Source organism: Rhinolophus ferrumequinum, chromosome 5 (genome assembly GCF_004115265.2).
Source record: "Rhinolophus ferrumequinum isolate MPI-CBG mRhiFer1 chromosome 5, mRhiFer1_v1.p, whole genome shotgun sequence".
In the NCBI taxonomy this organism is placed as follows: Eukaryota; Metazoa; Chordata; class Mammalia; order Chiroptera; family Rhinolophidae; genus Rhinolophus; species Rhinolophus ferrumequinum.
The window spans coordinates 61,887,479-61,899,677 of NC_046288.1; the positions used below are offsets into that span (position 1 = coordinate 61,887,479).

Sequence of the window (12,199 nt, forward strand, 5' to 3'; positions counted from 1 at the left end):
CTTGGTAACAGAAAAATGGCAAATAGAGGAGGGCAAAGAAGAGACCTTACGATACACCACCATTTCAGGTGTAGAGAACTGAGGAATCACAGGCAGGGAAGCAGGAAGGCAGGCAGGCAGGCGAGGCTGGTGTCAGAGCCGCCAAGGGAAGCAAATACTACTCCCTCTTCCAGAAAGGGAGAAGAGGCGACCGAGAATAAACCAAGGGCTGAGCCTGGACCTGGCAGCTTACAGACATATGTAAAAATAAGGGGGTGGGGGTCAGCCAATACTAATACTTCCCCCAAAGAAGCAAACTTAATTGAAAACTGTCTCAAGGTGAAACTTTAGTCTATGAGAACATATACTTTGAGTTATAATATTTACAAATACATAGACCCTTTTAGGAAAAATACGCTGAAGCCAGTGGAATTTATTGCCACTGATATGATCTGGGTACTTTTAACAAAAATCTTTTTTTAGTTTAGTCACAGCAATAATATCTACATCGTTTCTGATTGCCGATAAGATAACATAAATCAAAATAAACCAAAGTGAAAACAAGAATCTGAAAAAGCACTTTACTGGGATAAATCCTATAAAAGTTTAAGATTTGGTTGGATTTCCTTTTACATTGGGAATCACAACAAAAATGTTAATTAAGCTTTCTGGTGGGGTCTCCCCACCAGAACATGCCTCTCGCTAAGCATCTCTTTCATCCCTCTCCAGAAGAGGAGCCGAGGAAACACAAGAAGCACCTGGTACAGAGCCCCAGTTCCTATTTCATGGATGTGAAAGGCCCGGGAGGCTATAAAATCACCACCACCGTTAGCCACGCATAAACGCATGGTTTTGTGTGCTGGCTGCTCCACGGTCCTCTGTCCGCCGACAGCAGGAAAAGCAAGGCTTACAGAAGGATGCTCCTTCAGAAGGAAACAGCACAAAAAGCACCCTGACTCAGACTGGTGAGGAATTGTCCCAATAAACGCATTTTTAATACCAAAAAAAAAAGTTAATTAAAATGAATCACCAACAATAAGAAACAGGTCCTGTTTAGACATAAAAATTTACTAAATTGTTCTTCTGTCTACCTATTTTGCGTTTCTACTAAGGCTTGATTTTAAAGTAAATCTGTACTTATTTCATAACCAAAACAAGTTTCCTTCGAATTCACACATTAACAAATGCACATTATAGCATGACATTTCTGCTGCAGGCTTAAGTGAATATTGTTTTTAGTAAGTAGCCGGAAAATAATACCCTAAGATAATCAGAAATGTCCATTTCTGTAAAAAAAAAAAAAAAAGTCCTTATTGAAAAATTTGGGTCAACTTTCTTTTTAAGGCTTTAGGAATTTTTAAGGATTATAACAAAGTGTAATTTTATTCACACAAACTTAGGAAAGAGCCTCTGAAACAATATTTAGAATGAAAACTCATTTCACATTTACACTTATGTTTTCCTGCCAACTAGTAACACATAAATATTAAATGAATCAAAAGGAGCCCATATTTCTTTTTGAAATTCTAGTATTTTTTCCTGTTATTTACCACTGAAACACTCGAAAGCTACACAAATAAAGCAGGCCACACTCTACTTTGTCCCTTGAATGAAATGTTCTCTCACTGCAAGGAGTTAAAAGAAGCAATTTAAACAGAAAATAATTATTCAGCATAATTATTTTCCAGAAGGAACAGACTTTTGTTTTTGTTGGTAATGAGTGGTTATTTGCATTTGTTGGTCATCAACATGGTAAATGGGGGAGGAAAACTAAATTAAACCAAGTATTTCTTCACTCGCTCTTACATGCCTTGAATTTCATACAAAATACTGAATAAAACTTCTTCTTTAGTGTTCACTAAGAGAATAAAACACCTGTCTTACACTGTCAAGACAAGACACATGCGAGAATGCGTATTATCCAACAGCTCGGTCTGTTGAGATCAGATTTCACGTAAAGATGTGAATACACCTCATACAACAAATAAGACGTGATTCCTCCTGACCTTATGAGGCTTCCAGTGCAAGAACTAAGAGACACGTCTAAACACGTGATTTCCACTATAATGTGACAGATGCTAGAACACAAACATGAGCATAACACTGAACATGTGCTACGGACTGTCAGTCCTGAGGAGAGAGGTCTGTCTTGTCTGCCTGCCATGGCTCCTCATGGTGAACTAATAATAATGCCTCAACTCCTGCTTTGTGCTTACAATTAGACAAAAGGTCAGATTCATGTTACCTCTCCCCAAAAGAAAGATCAGATGTGCTCATTAGCTGGCTGAGGAAGCGTCTGGCACGTAAGAAATGCTAATGACTGCTGGCCCCTAACACAGTGCCACACACCCTCATTCATCCTTATCTTTCATCATATGTTAAATAGCAGTATTCAGCTTCCCTAGTTCTGAAATAGCAATCTGGAGAAACTCTTAGCTTTCAAATCGCACAGCAAGGGTCTACGCAAACACAAAAGCCGGGGTCATACCCCAAAACAACCCTTGGAAAGATTCACTACAACCTTCTGACTAAACCAACATGTTTCTACAAACATTTAAAACTATGAGACTAAAATCCAACATAAGAAGTGATTTAATAGCTGCAAGAGCTAACATAAGAGGGTAGGAGAAGGTAAGAAAGGAAAAGAAAGAAGTGGGAGATGATATCACTGTAAAATTAGGACAGTATTTTGTAAATCTTCTAAAACAATTTTTAAAAGTCAAAACATTTTGTTTGGTTACCATAAATATTGACAGAACTCATGAAATAAATCATTGAATGTTCAACCTGGGAACATACAGGTCTGACAATTAAGTTCACAAACTTGTTGCAACAATGTTGCTAACCTTTTTTGATATCAGAGGGATTATTCATTATGAATTTATACCAACTGGACAAACAGTTAACCAAGTTTACTATTTGGAAGTGCTGAAAGGGCTGCATGAAAAAGACAAAAACGACCTGCACTTCTCACCAACAATTCATGGCTCTTGCATCACAACAATGCACCAGCTCACATGGCACTGTCTGTGAGGGAGTTTTTAGCCAGTGAACAAATAACTGTATTGGAACACCCACCCTGCTCTCCTGATCTGGCCCCCAGTGACTTCTTTCTTTACCTGCAGATAAAGGAAATATTGAAAGGAAGCCATTTTGATGACATTCAGGACATCAAGGGTAATACGACGACAGCTCTGATGGCCACTGCAGAAAAAGAGTTCCAAAATTGCTTTGAAGGGTGGACTAGGTGCTGGCGTCGGTGCATAGCTTCCCAAGGGGAATACTTCGAAGGTGATCATAGTAATATTCAGCAAGGAGGTATGTAGCACTTTTTCTAGGATGAGATCGTGAATGTAATTGTCAGACATCATTTATGTCCAAAAAGTCCAACCCCCTTCATTTAATGTATTGATTAGTGACTCAAATGTGGCTGCACAGTAGAATGGTCAGGATTTAAAATACTAATGTCTAGCCCCACCAGTGTAGACGAAGCAGCTGATTTGGTGGTAGGGCCCTGGCACGTGCAGTCTTCAGAAGGTCCCACAGTTCTAATGAGCAGAATTTATTACCTGCCTTTTGTTGTGTCCCAGGGAAGGAATGCCGCCTCTTCACCCTGTCTGCTCCCCACAACATCATACCCAAAACGATTCGATTATTAAGGCCCTAGGCCGGCTGTGTGCTGTAGCAGCACTAAAGCAGCTTACTCAACTGCACAGACCATGCTTATAGCAGAGATGAACAAACGAGTGAAGACAAAAATACAGAGTCACCAGCCACACAGATATCTGATGAACTGTTATACCATTTAAGGGCAAATCTGATTTGCAGATAAAGTCACTGCATTTCAGAGGTCTCAGCTAATTAGACACATTTAAGAGCAAATGCCTTATAAGAAATGCTACTTTATAGTTTTGATCACAGTTTACTTCAAAACAATCTCTCAAAGATTAAGAAACACAAGTACAATGAACTAGCAATTAATCATAGCAATCACCCAACATTAGTTATGTATGTTACAAAACCTTTGAAAAGGAACACTGGGGTCCCTGTTCTACAAGGCAGGAACTAAAGACATGCAAATGTGCTAGAGAAACCATTAGACAAAGCACTGGTTCCTTCTCCAGGATATACACCAGAATCAGTTTTTACAAATGAAACCTTTTTGAAATTCTGTCACTAAGAGAGAAATCATCAACAAAGGAGTATTTGGTCATACAGTGTGTATTTATAAACAAAACAGTAAAGTCAGCTAGAGCACTCGGCACCAATACTGTTTTGCTTCTACCTAAAATTATTCAGGACCAACCGTATTAGACTTATTAAAATTTATTTTCAAGCTAACTAATTGCCCGAATGTTGTGTTTTCACATCCAAATCAATAATCTTAGACAAAATACTTAAAGGAAGAGAACATGGACCTTGTATTAGGACACACAGATGCGTCGTTTTCACCTGTTCTCATTTATGCCTCAAAACAAAAGCCCTTGAGACTCTCAGAGCAGTTAAAACCCTGGTGCAGGAGCCAGCAATTCCAGTCTCGGGCATCACAGCAGAGGAATGTCCAGACTCACCAACAGCTGCTACGTTCAGGGACAGCCACAGCACTTCTAAGTCACAAACTAGGAACAACACACTGTCCATCAACAGAACTGAAATAAATGTGGCATATTCATATAATCGAAAACATATAGAACGAGAATAAACAAGCTATTCTATAGGCAACAACATGGGTAAATACTCAAACATCGTGACGAATAAAAACAGGTATAAGAACCGCATGGTATAATTTCCGTTTCTGCAAAATTTCAAAAACAGTCAAAACTAAACTATGATGACAGGCGGCAGGACAGTGATTATTTCTGAAAAAATGTGACTAACTGGGAGGAGGCCTGGGAGGGGGTGACTGTCCAGCTGCTTCATCTGGGTACTGGCGACACAAAATTATTCAAACTGCGAAGTCACTGCGTGTATGACTTATATATAATTCTATTTCTATGTTATACTGCAATGACAGTTTTACCAAAAAAAAAGAATGCTTTCACAGGCATGATCTAATTTATTGGGGGTGGGGGCAGAGACTAGCCCGATGTTACCAGCTAGTAAGCAGAAGAGTCGGGACAGCAGCAGCTGATGCTAAGACACATCCTCTTTCTACCACTCCAAGATGTCACTCTCAACTGAAAAAGACGTTCCAGTACCTGCGGTGGTTTTTCGCTTTGGTGTGGGAGGTTTTCGTTCCCTTCTGTCTCGGTCTTACATGGAATTCACCCCCCTTTCCTCTAATAAGAAATAGTACCTCACCCCATTCCCATTCCAACGATTAGGTGGGACACACAAGCCCCGGTCCTGAGTGGAATGGCAACCCTGGACCAAGCCGACCAGCATATTCTATTACCCGGCCCCCACCACAGGTCAGGGTTGGGCACATAACCCAATCCAGACCAAGACTGCTAGGCCTACGCGTTTTATGGAATTGGCAGGAAAAAAAAGAAACTTGTTATATTCCTTTAGCCCAGTGATCCTCAACCAGGGGCAATTCTGCCCCCATCCCCCAGGGACACTCGGCAATGTCTGAAGTCATTTTTGGTTGTTACTACTGGAGGGTGAGAGATGCTACTGGCAACTCAGCCAGCTGGTGGGGGCCAGGGAGGCTGCTGCACTTCCTACGATGCAGACAGGACAGTCTCCATCACAAAGAATTTTCTGGCCTAAAATGTCAGTAGTGCTAAGGCTGAAAAATCTTGTTTCTGGACTTAAGAGTTCTGAGACTACAAGCCTGGAATTGTAGGTGCCATCATTCATAAATGCATGTCAGAGAGTTCCAGAGGTCGTGCAACAAACATGGGGCGGGTGATGATGGAAGAGTGAGGACGAGAATGATGGTTCTGATGTGGCGGAGGGCCTGGATCCAGCCATGCCTGAAGCCAGGAAAACTGGGATTCTTGTGCCAATAAATCTCTTTTTTTGATTATGCCATTTTACACCGTCTGTTTTCGTTCCCTTCTGTCTCGGTCTTACATGGAATTCACCCCCCTTTCCTCTAATAAGAAATAGTACCTCACCCCATTCCCATTCCAACGGGTAGGTGGGACACACAAGCCCCGGTCCTGAGTGGAATGGCAACCCTGCAGCTAAGAGTCCTATTCAACTTCCCACTATGTATAAAACCTTATGCCAAATTCTATGGAGAGTACAAAGACAAATCACACATAGATCTTTCCTTCAGGGAATCCACAGAGGGAATAAAGAAATACGCAAATGACTAAACAAAGTGCAGTGCCAAGCACTACAGGAAAAAGTGCTAAGGCGGTTAAGAGAAATACATATTCCGTATGGAGTAAATTTCAAATAAATTATTATGAGCAAATATGATTCAAATGTTTACCAAATTCTGCCCTTCTTAGAATAAAACCAGCCACCAAAGACCCCAGGGAGTACTCCCTCCAAAAAAAGACCTCAGGGAGTCCAAATTGACTCCATAAAAAAATAAATAAATAATTTTTAAAAAAGGAATATATGAAATTTTAGATTATATTAAAAAATGTTCAGAAAGTGCAAAAGTGGAATTCATGTTGGAATGACTTGTTTGTGCATTATTCCCAGGCCCCTCTCCTCTCTGCTACAATGAAAAAGGATCATAAAAACATATAAAACAAGAAAACTAAACAACAGGATCAAAATACACGGGTTATTTGTAAAATGCCTGCACATGGCGTCACACACAGCTCTAAATGTGCCACTCAGAGATGATTCTGTTTCTCAAAAGATAATTTTCCTCCCCTTGCACCAAGGCCCACGTCTGCAATCGAACTGGTGCCAGTCCTCAGTGACCGGGCTGCTGACGTGTCACCAGGCCTTGCCCCTCTCCAGATTCACACGCCTCCTTTGTTTACCTGTAAGCAGAATGCACTCGATGGAAAAACAGCAAAAGAATTTTCTGGGTTTCAGCCAGATCTCTAAGGGCTGGCCTTTTTTCTTAGGTAAAAGGCTTTCCTCTCCCCCAAAGAAGTTGAATGGGAAAAGGAGAGTGCGTATACATATGGAGCCAAGTGTACGTACAGCTGTGAGCCACAGCAACAAGAGTCGTCCCCCGGAGGCTGTGCTGTGACTCAGAACGCAGACAACTCAGCGTGAGGCTGGGAACAGCCCTACCAGGCCAGACATAAACACGTTGGGGGGGGTCGGGGGGGACAGGCTCACTACGTAAGCCCCACAGTCTGGTCCTTTTACTCAAATCGGAACCTTACTTCCTAATAAAACGCGAGATACGCAAGACTCCTGTGTCACTGGCCCCAGAACCCAGACAGCACCTCAGTCTCACTCTATGTACTTAAAACACCCTGAATGGAATCCGTTTATCAGAATTAAGGCAGCTACTCCAACTCTTCGCCTCATCTTTGAGCTAGTTGACCTTTTCAAAATACAGCCTATGTTTTCCCTCTGGGACACCTCCCTGGTACACATACTCTACTCCCCCAGTCCCTGGGGCTTCTGCTCCCAATTGGCTCCAGCCAAGGTGGCTCTAGGCTGAACTAAAAAAAAAGGTCAATCATTTTATGACCAAGACCTTTTGCAGGCAGGATGCTACTGAGCCAAAGGGACAGAAAAGAGGAACGCCTTGCACCCTGCCTCTGACTCCCTTCCAAGAACCGAGGTCAGGCCCTTCCCCTGGGCCCCAGCGAGGAGCAAGCTGGGCTGTGGCATCCTGCCGTGGAGTGAAAGGGCCAACCTCAAGAACCAAGGAAAAACAAGAACTAATTGTTTTACCACGGCTCAATAACCCAGCCGTCTTTTAAAACAGCAGCAGAATGTATTTGCTAAGCTAGTCATCTTTTATTTCTAATAATAAGCTTAATATAACAAGCACATAAAAGAAAAATATAGAAACATGTAAAGCCACCCATAATCCTAAACCCAGAAATACCCAGTTAACACTTGGTTTTTCTTACACGTGGCTTTGTATACTAAATGGTCATTTCCTTTGCAAAACTAGGGAAGGATCACAGAGCCCTGCAACTTTCCTGTCACCATGGGCATATCGCGTTCCATGTCGATCCATCTGGGGCCGTTCTCAGCCCTTTCTGATAACCACAGCATCAATTTCATTCGCCGCAAACACTGTACATGATGGGAATTAAAAACAAACAAACAAACAAACAAACAAACTCCCAAAATGTTTTAACCTGTTCAGGATCCAATTCCAATTTGCCTTGTGCTGGTTGTCATGAGCTCTGCTCAATAATAAACCGTTTTGACAAAGCTATGATGAGCAATTCCAACCTTTGCATAAACTGCCTGGACCCCTACTCGCATTTTAGAGGGAAGGGAGCTAAGGAGGGGTGAAGCCAGTGTTGCTTAATAGAACAGAGAGACACATTTCACGAGGAAGGAAAAGGAGTAGAAACTGAAACACAATGACCTTTAAAAAGATGGAGATGAACTCTCACTGCGGCTGGTCACAACCCTTAGAAGAGAGTCAGCCCTAAATCCTGTCCCCGCTTCGGCCATGAACCTATATCTACTAAGGTGACAGACCCTACAGGGGACTTCTGTAACCAGAATGCTGAATCAAGCTCCCCTCCCAGCAGCGTCATGTGGTCATGTGCAAGCCTGGGCAAGTCACACAACCTCTTAGAACCGTATCATCCTCTTCCATCAAAAGGCGATATTGCCAGCTACCTTGTAGGTTCACAATGAATGTGAAACTTGTTAGTACAGAGCCTAGTACTGTGTCTCCCCGAAAATAAGACCTACCCCGAAAATAAGCCCCAGTTAAGATCTCAGCCAGATGGACGCATTTAGTACGTTATGACGATGTTCCAGAAGAAGGTGACAAGACTGTATTTGAATAAATGTACATTGCTGTACATGAAAAAATAAGACATTCCCTGAAAATACTCCCTAATGTGTCTTTTGGAGCAAAAATTAATACAAGACCCCGTCTTATTTTGGGGGAAACACAGTATATATTAGTTCCCAATAAATGCTAGCTGTTACCTTCACGTTTGCAAGGTAAGAAAAGGTCAACTCTAGTTCAAAGAAACAGTACCTGAAAAACCAAAGCTACCCTGGTGGTCTGAGGCCCCAGGTGGACAGCACGAAAAGCCCAGGAGCCCTGAGACATGAGAGGGGTGAGCAAAGATGCCACCTTGGAAGTCTAGGAATCACCTAGACCTTGCTGCCCCACAGGAAGCCAGGCAGACAAACTGCCCAGTGGAGCCCTTCCTAAATTCCTTACCACAAAACCACATGCAAAATAAATGGTTCTACTAATCCACTAAAAAAAATTAAAATAACAAAGTAACAGTACCCACAGGCAACGAGCTTGCTATTTTTCCAAATGCCTTTCAGTACAGAACTACTCATAAATGACAAAAATTTAATCTATATCCTCCAGCAGCACACAATGCCAGCCACATTTAAAAATCTGACCATATTTCCAAACATCCTATAGGCAACAGAACTCTCCCCCACCTCCAACTTTCCAGCTATCCCAAATAAACAAGAGTAGGGGCACTCTGATTAAAATGGAGCTGAAGAACAGAAAGCTCTCTTTCCTTCCTTCCGTCAGCCCTGGGGTCGCATGGGGGACCCACAGGACCAGTGTGAAAACCAGCACCTTGCAAACCTCACAGGTCTGCGAGTGGCAAACAGTTTTTGCGGCACATTCAGGACTGCCCTACAAATTTCAGCGCATGAAACACCTAAATGCTTGAATGTCAGCTCCAAGAAAGGAGAATTAGTGTTTATTTTGCACACTAATGTAGCCCGGAGTGCCTAGGATGGGCCTGGCACACAGCAAGTACTCAACAAATTTGCTCAATGGCTGCAATTTAAAATAAGAATGTACTGACTTCAAGGTTCTTAAGCGATGAGAAAGAAAGTCAATTAGACTTGAGAACCACGATGAACCTATAATAGCCCCGACACAATGCCTGTGCACGGCATGCACGCAACAAGTAGTACAGAAGGAACAAAGGCTGTAAACAGAGTAAACCAGAAACACTGGGACTAAGTCCGTTTGGATTATAAGATTTTTCTAGACAGCTGAAGGCTGACCCCTTTAAATGCCTCAGCTATTTTTATTTTTACCATTTTGGGATGAGACTCGTTTAGTGTATTTTTTCCAAAGGCTATGGAGCATGTAGTTTAACCCATTCTTCTGTGCGGTGAGCATGTATTACGCCATGACCACAAGAGCTACTGAGGTTGTGTTGAGCTGTGTGCTGCTACGGGTTGGGGCAACATGCAAAACCTTATGGGATTAGTAGGCGTGAGAGAGGATTCTCAGCTTTTAATTCTATACCCCACATCCCTACCAGTCGTCCCTATGCAAATGCTGCAATGTTCTCTCTCAAATGCATCCCAGGGACCAAAGCAGAGGTTCCTAAACTTTCTGTGTCACAGAACCACTCTGACAGCCTGGTGAAGCCCAGGGACCCTTCTCAAAACAACGTCTTTAAATGCATAAAACAGAATACACAGGAATATACAAGAACTTAATTATACTAAAAAGGAAATTATCCAAATAATTATGACACAGTATTATATGCTTGTTACCATAGTTAACGAGATCTAGAGGAAAGTAAAATAAGTGTTGTAATTCAAAGTAATGATAAGCATGCACAATATTTTTTAGAAATGTGTAACAACTATAATCAATATGAAAATAACTGATTTTACTGATGTTACCATCACAGGAGCTGCTAATGCTACTGGGTTTGATGGCTACATTCATGACTGAAAGAAATGTTGAATTCCAATTAGAAGTTTATAAAAATGAAGATGTCAATTATTTCCCCACCAAGGTCATGGATCCCTACTCCCCAACTTCCATCCTCAGATCCCAGATTAAGGACCTTTGGACTAAAGGAAGCCCAGGGGGCTAGGAAAACCAACTACAACTAACTCAAAGATCCAATCACCATCACCAGCCGTCATCTCTCTTGGGACCATGGCGAGCATATATTGCATATATGAATAATGCAACAACGCCACCCCACCATCCCAATGCAAACATAACGCCAAATGAAAATGGGAAAACTGCACCAGAAGCTGTAGTCATCAAAGTCTACAAAGAGAAATTGCAATGGCACGATGCACTCAGTAAGGAAAGCAAATTCTAATTGGTAAAACTCAAGTGTCCATTAGAGTTATGGAATTAATTTCTACATAATGTAAATTCTTCATCAAAATAAAGACATTGCAACTCTTTTCAAATGTTACAAATACTCAATTTAATTCTGATGTGATTTTTTTTTACCTAGCTAGTCCTTGAATATGGCAATTTAGTCTAATATACAAATGGAAAATTATTTTCAACTCTTAACTTTATTATTATCCCTGCCAGTGGGAGAATAGGAAAAATACGACAAAATAAATACCTCTGAATCTTCATTTTAAGAACCTGTTATTTGGGGTATAGCTCACATTTGGCAACTACAGGCAAGCAGGGAGCCTTTTCTCTAGAATGTGCTTTCATCCTCTCTCCGCTAGCATCTGCTGATTCTTCCAGATCCAGTTCAAACATCTCCTCTGCTCCATTCCCTGCGTTCCCAGATCCCTGACCCTCTGCTGTCATTCAGGTCACAGCACTGAGTGTGCCTCCCACACCACACTTTGGGCTGGTGGGACACCATTTGATTCATTTCTGTGGATCCTACAGGGCTGTGTCAGAGTATTTACTACACACCCACACTGTAATTCGAGGCAAATAAAGTGTAAAGTCGGTAATGTAATACCAATTCACCTCAATTTAAACACATTTACTTGAAAATACACCAAAGTACTACAGGTGAGCTCTACAGGTTAAAAGGAAAAGAAGCAAATAATAAAATGGCTTTATTTCCTAAGCTTACTGTCAGGTAGAAAGAGTGACACCAATATTTTATATACCCATATGCACACTGTCATGGGGAAAACATAAGCTTCTGACACCTTCATCTGAATCTAGTTGTTGATGTTAACATAGCATCTCAGGTGCTAACACCACTAATGGAACCGACGACGTGCCAGACGCCGTGCTTGACACAGATATTCTCACTAAATCCTCACACCAACCCTCTGAGGAAACATCATTATTTCCATTTTCCAGAAACACAGACTCTTCCGGATCAGTGCTAGACACTGGGGCTGTAGACGAATGTGACACTGTCTAGAGTGGGGCAAAAGACGTAACACTACTCACAAAGCAAGGCGATGGAGGTCATGGAAGCAATAA

General features: G+C 41.7%; 1 protein-coding gene and 1 pseudogene across 4 annotated transcripts in view; one reads left to right on the plus strand and one right to left on the minus strand.

The window, feature by feature from the left end:
* Positions 1–12,199, minus strand: part of TBC1D1 (TBC1 domain family member 1) — a 209,014-nt gene that overhangs the window by 110,629 nt on the left and 86,186 nt on the right. The window lies entirely within an intron of this gene.
* Positions 672–6,939, plus strand: LOC117022577 (40S ribosomal protein S27-like; annotated as a pseudogene).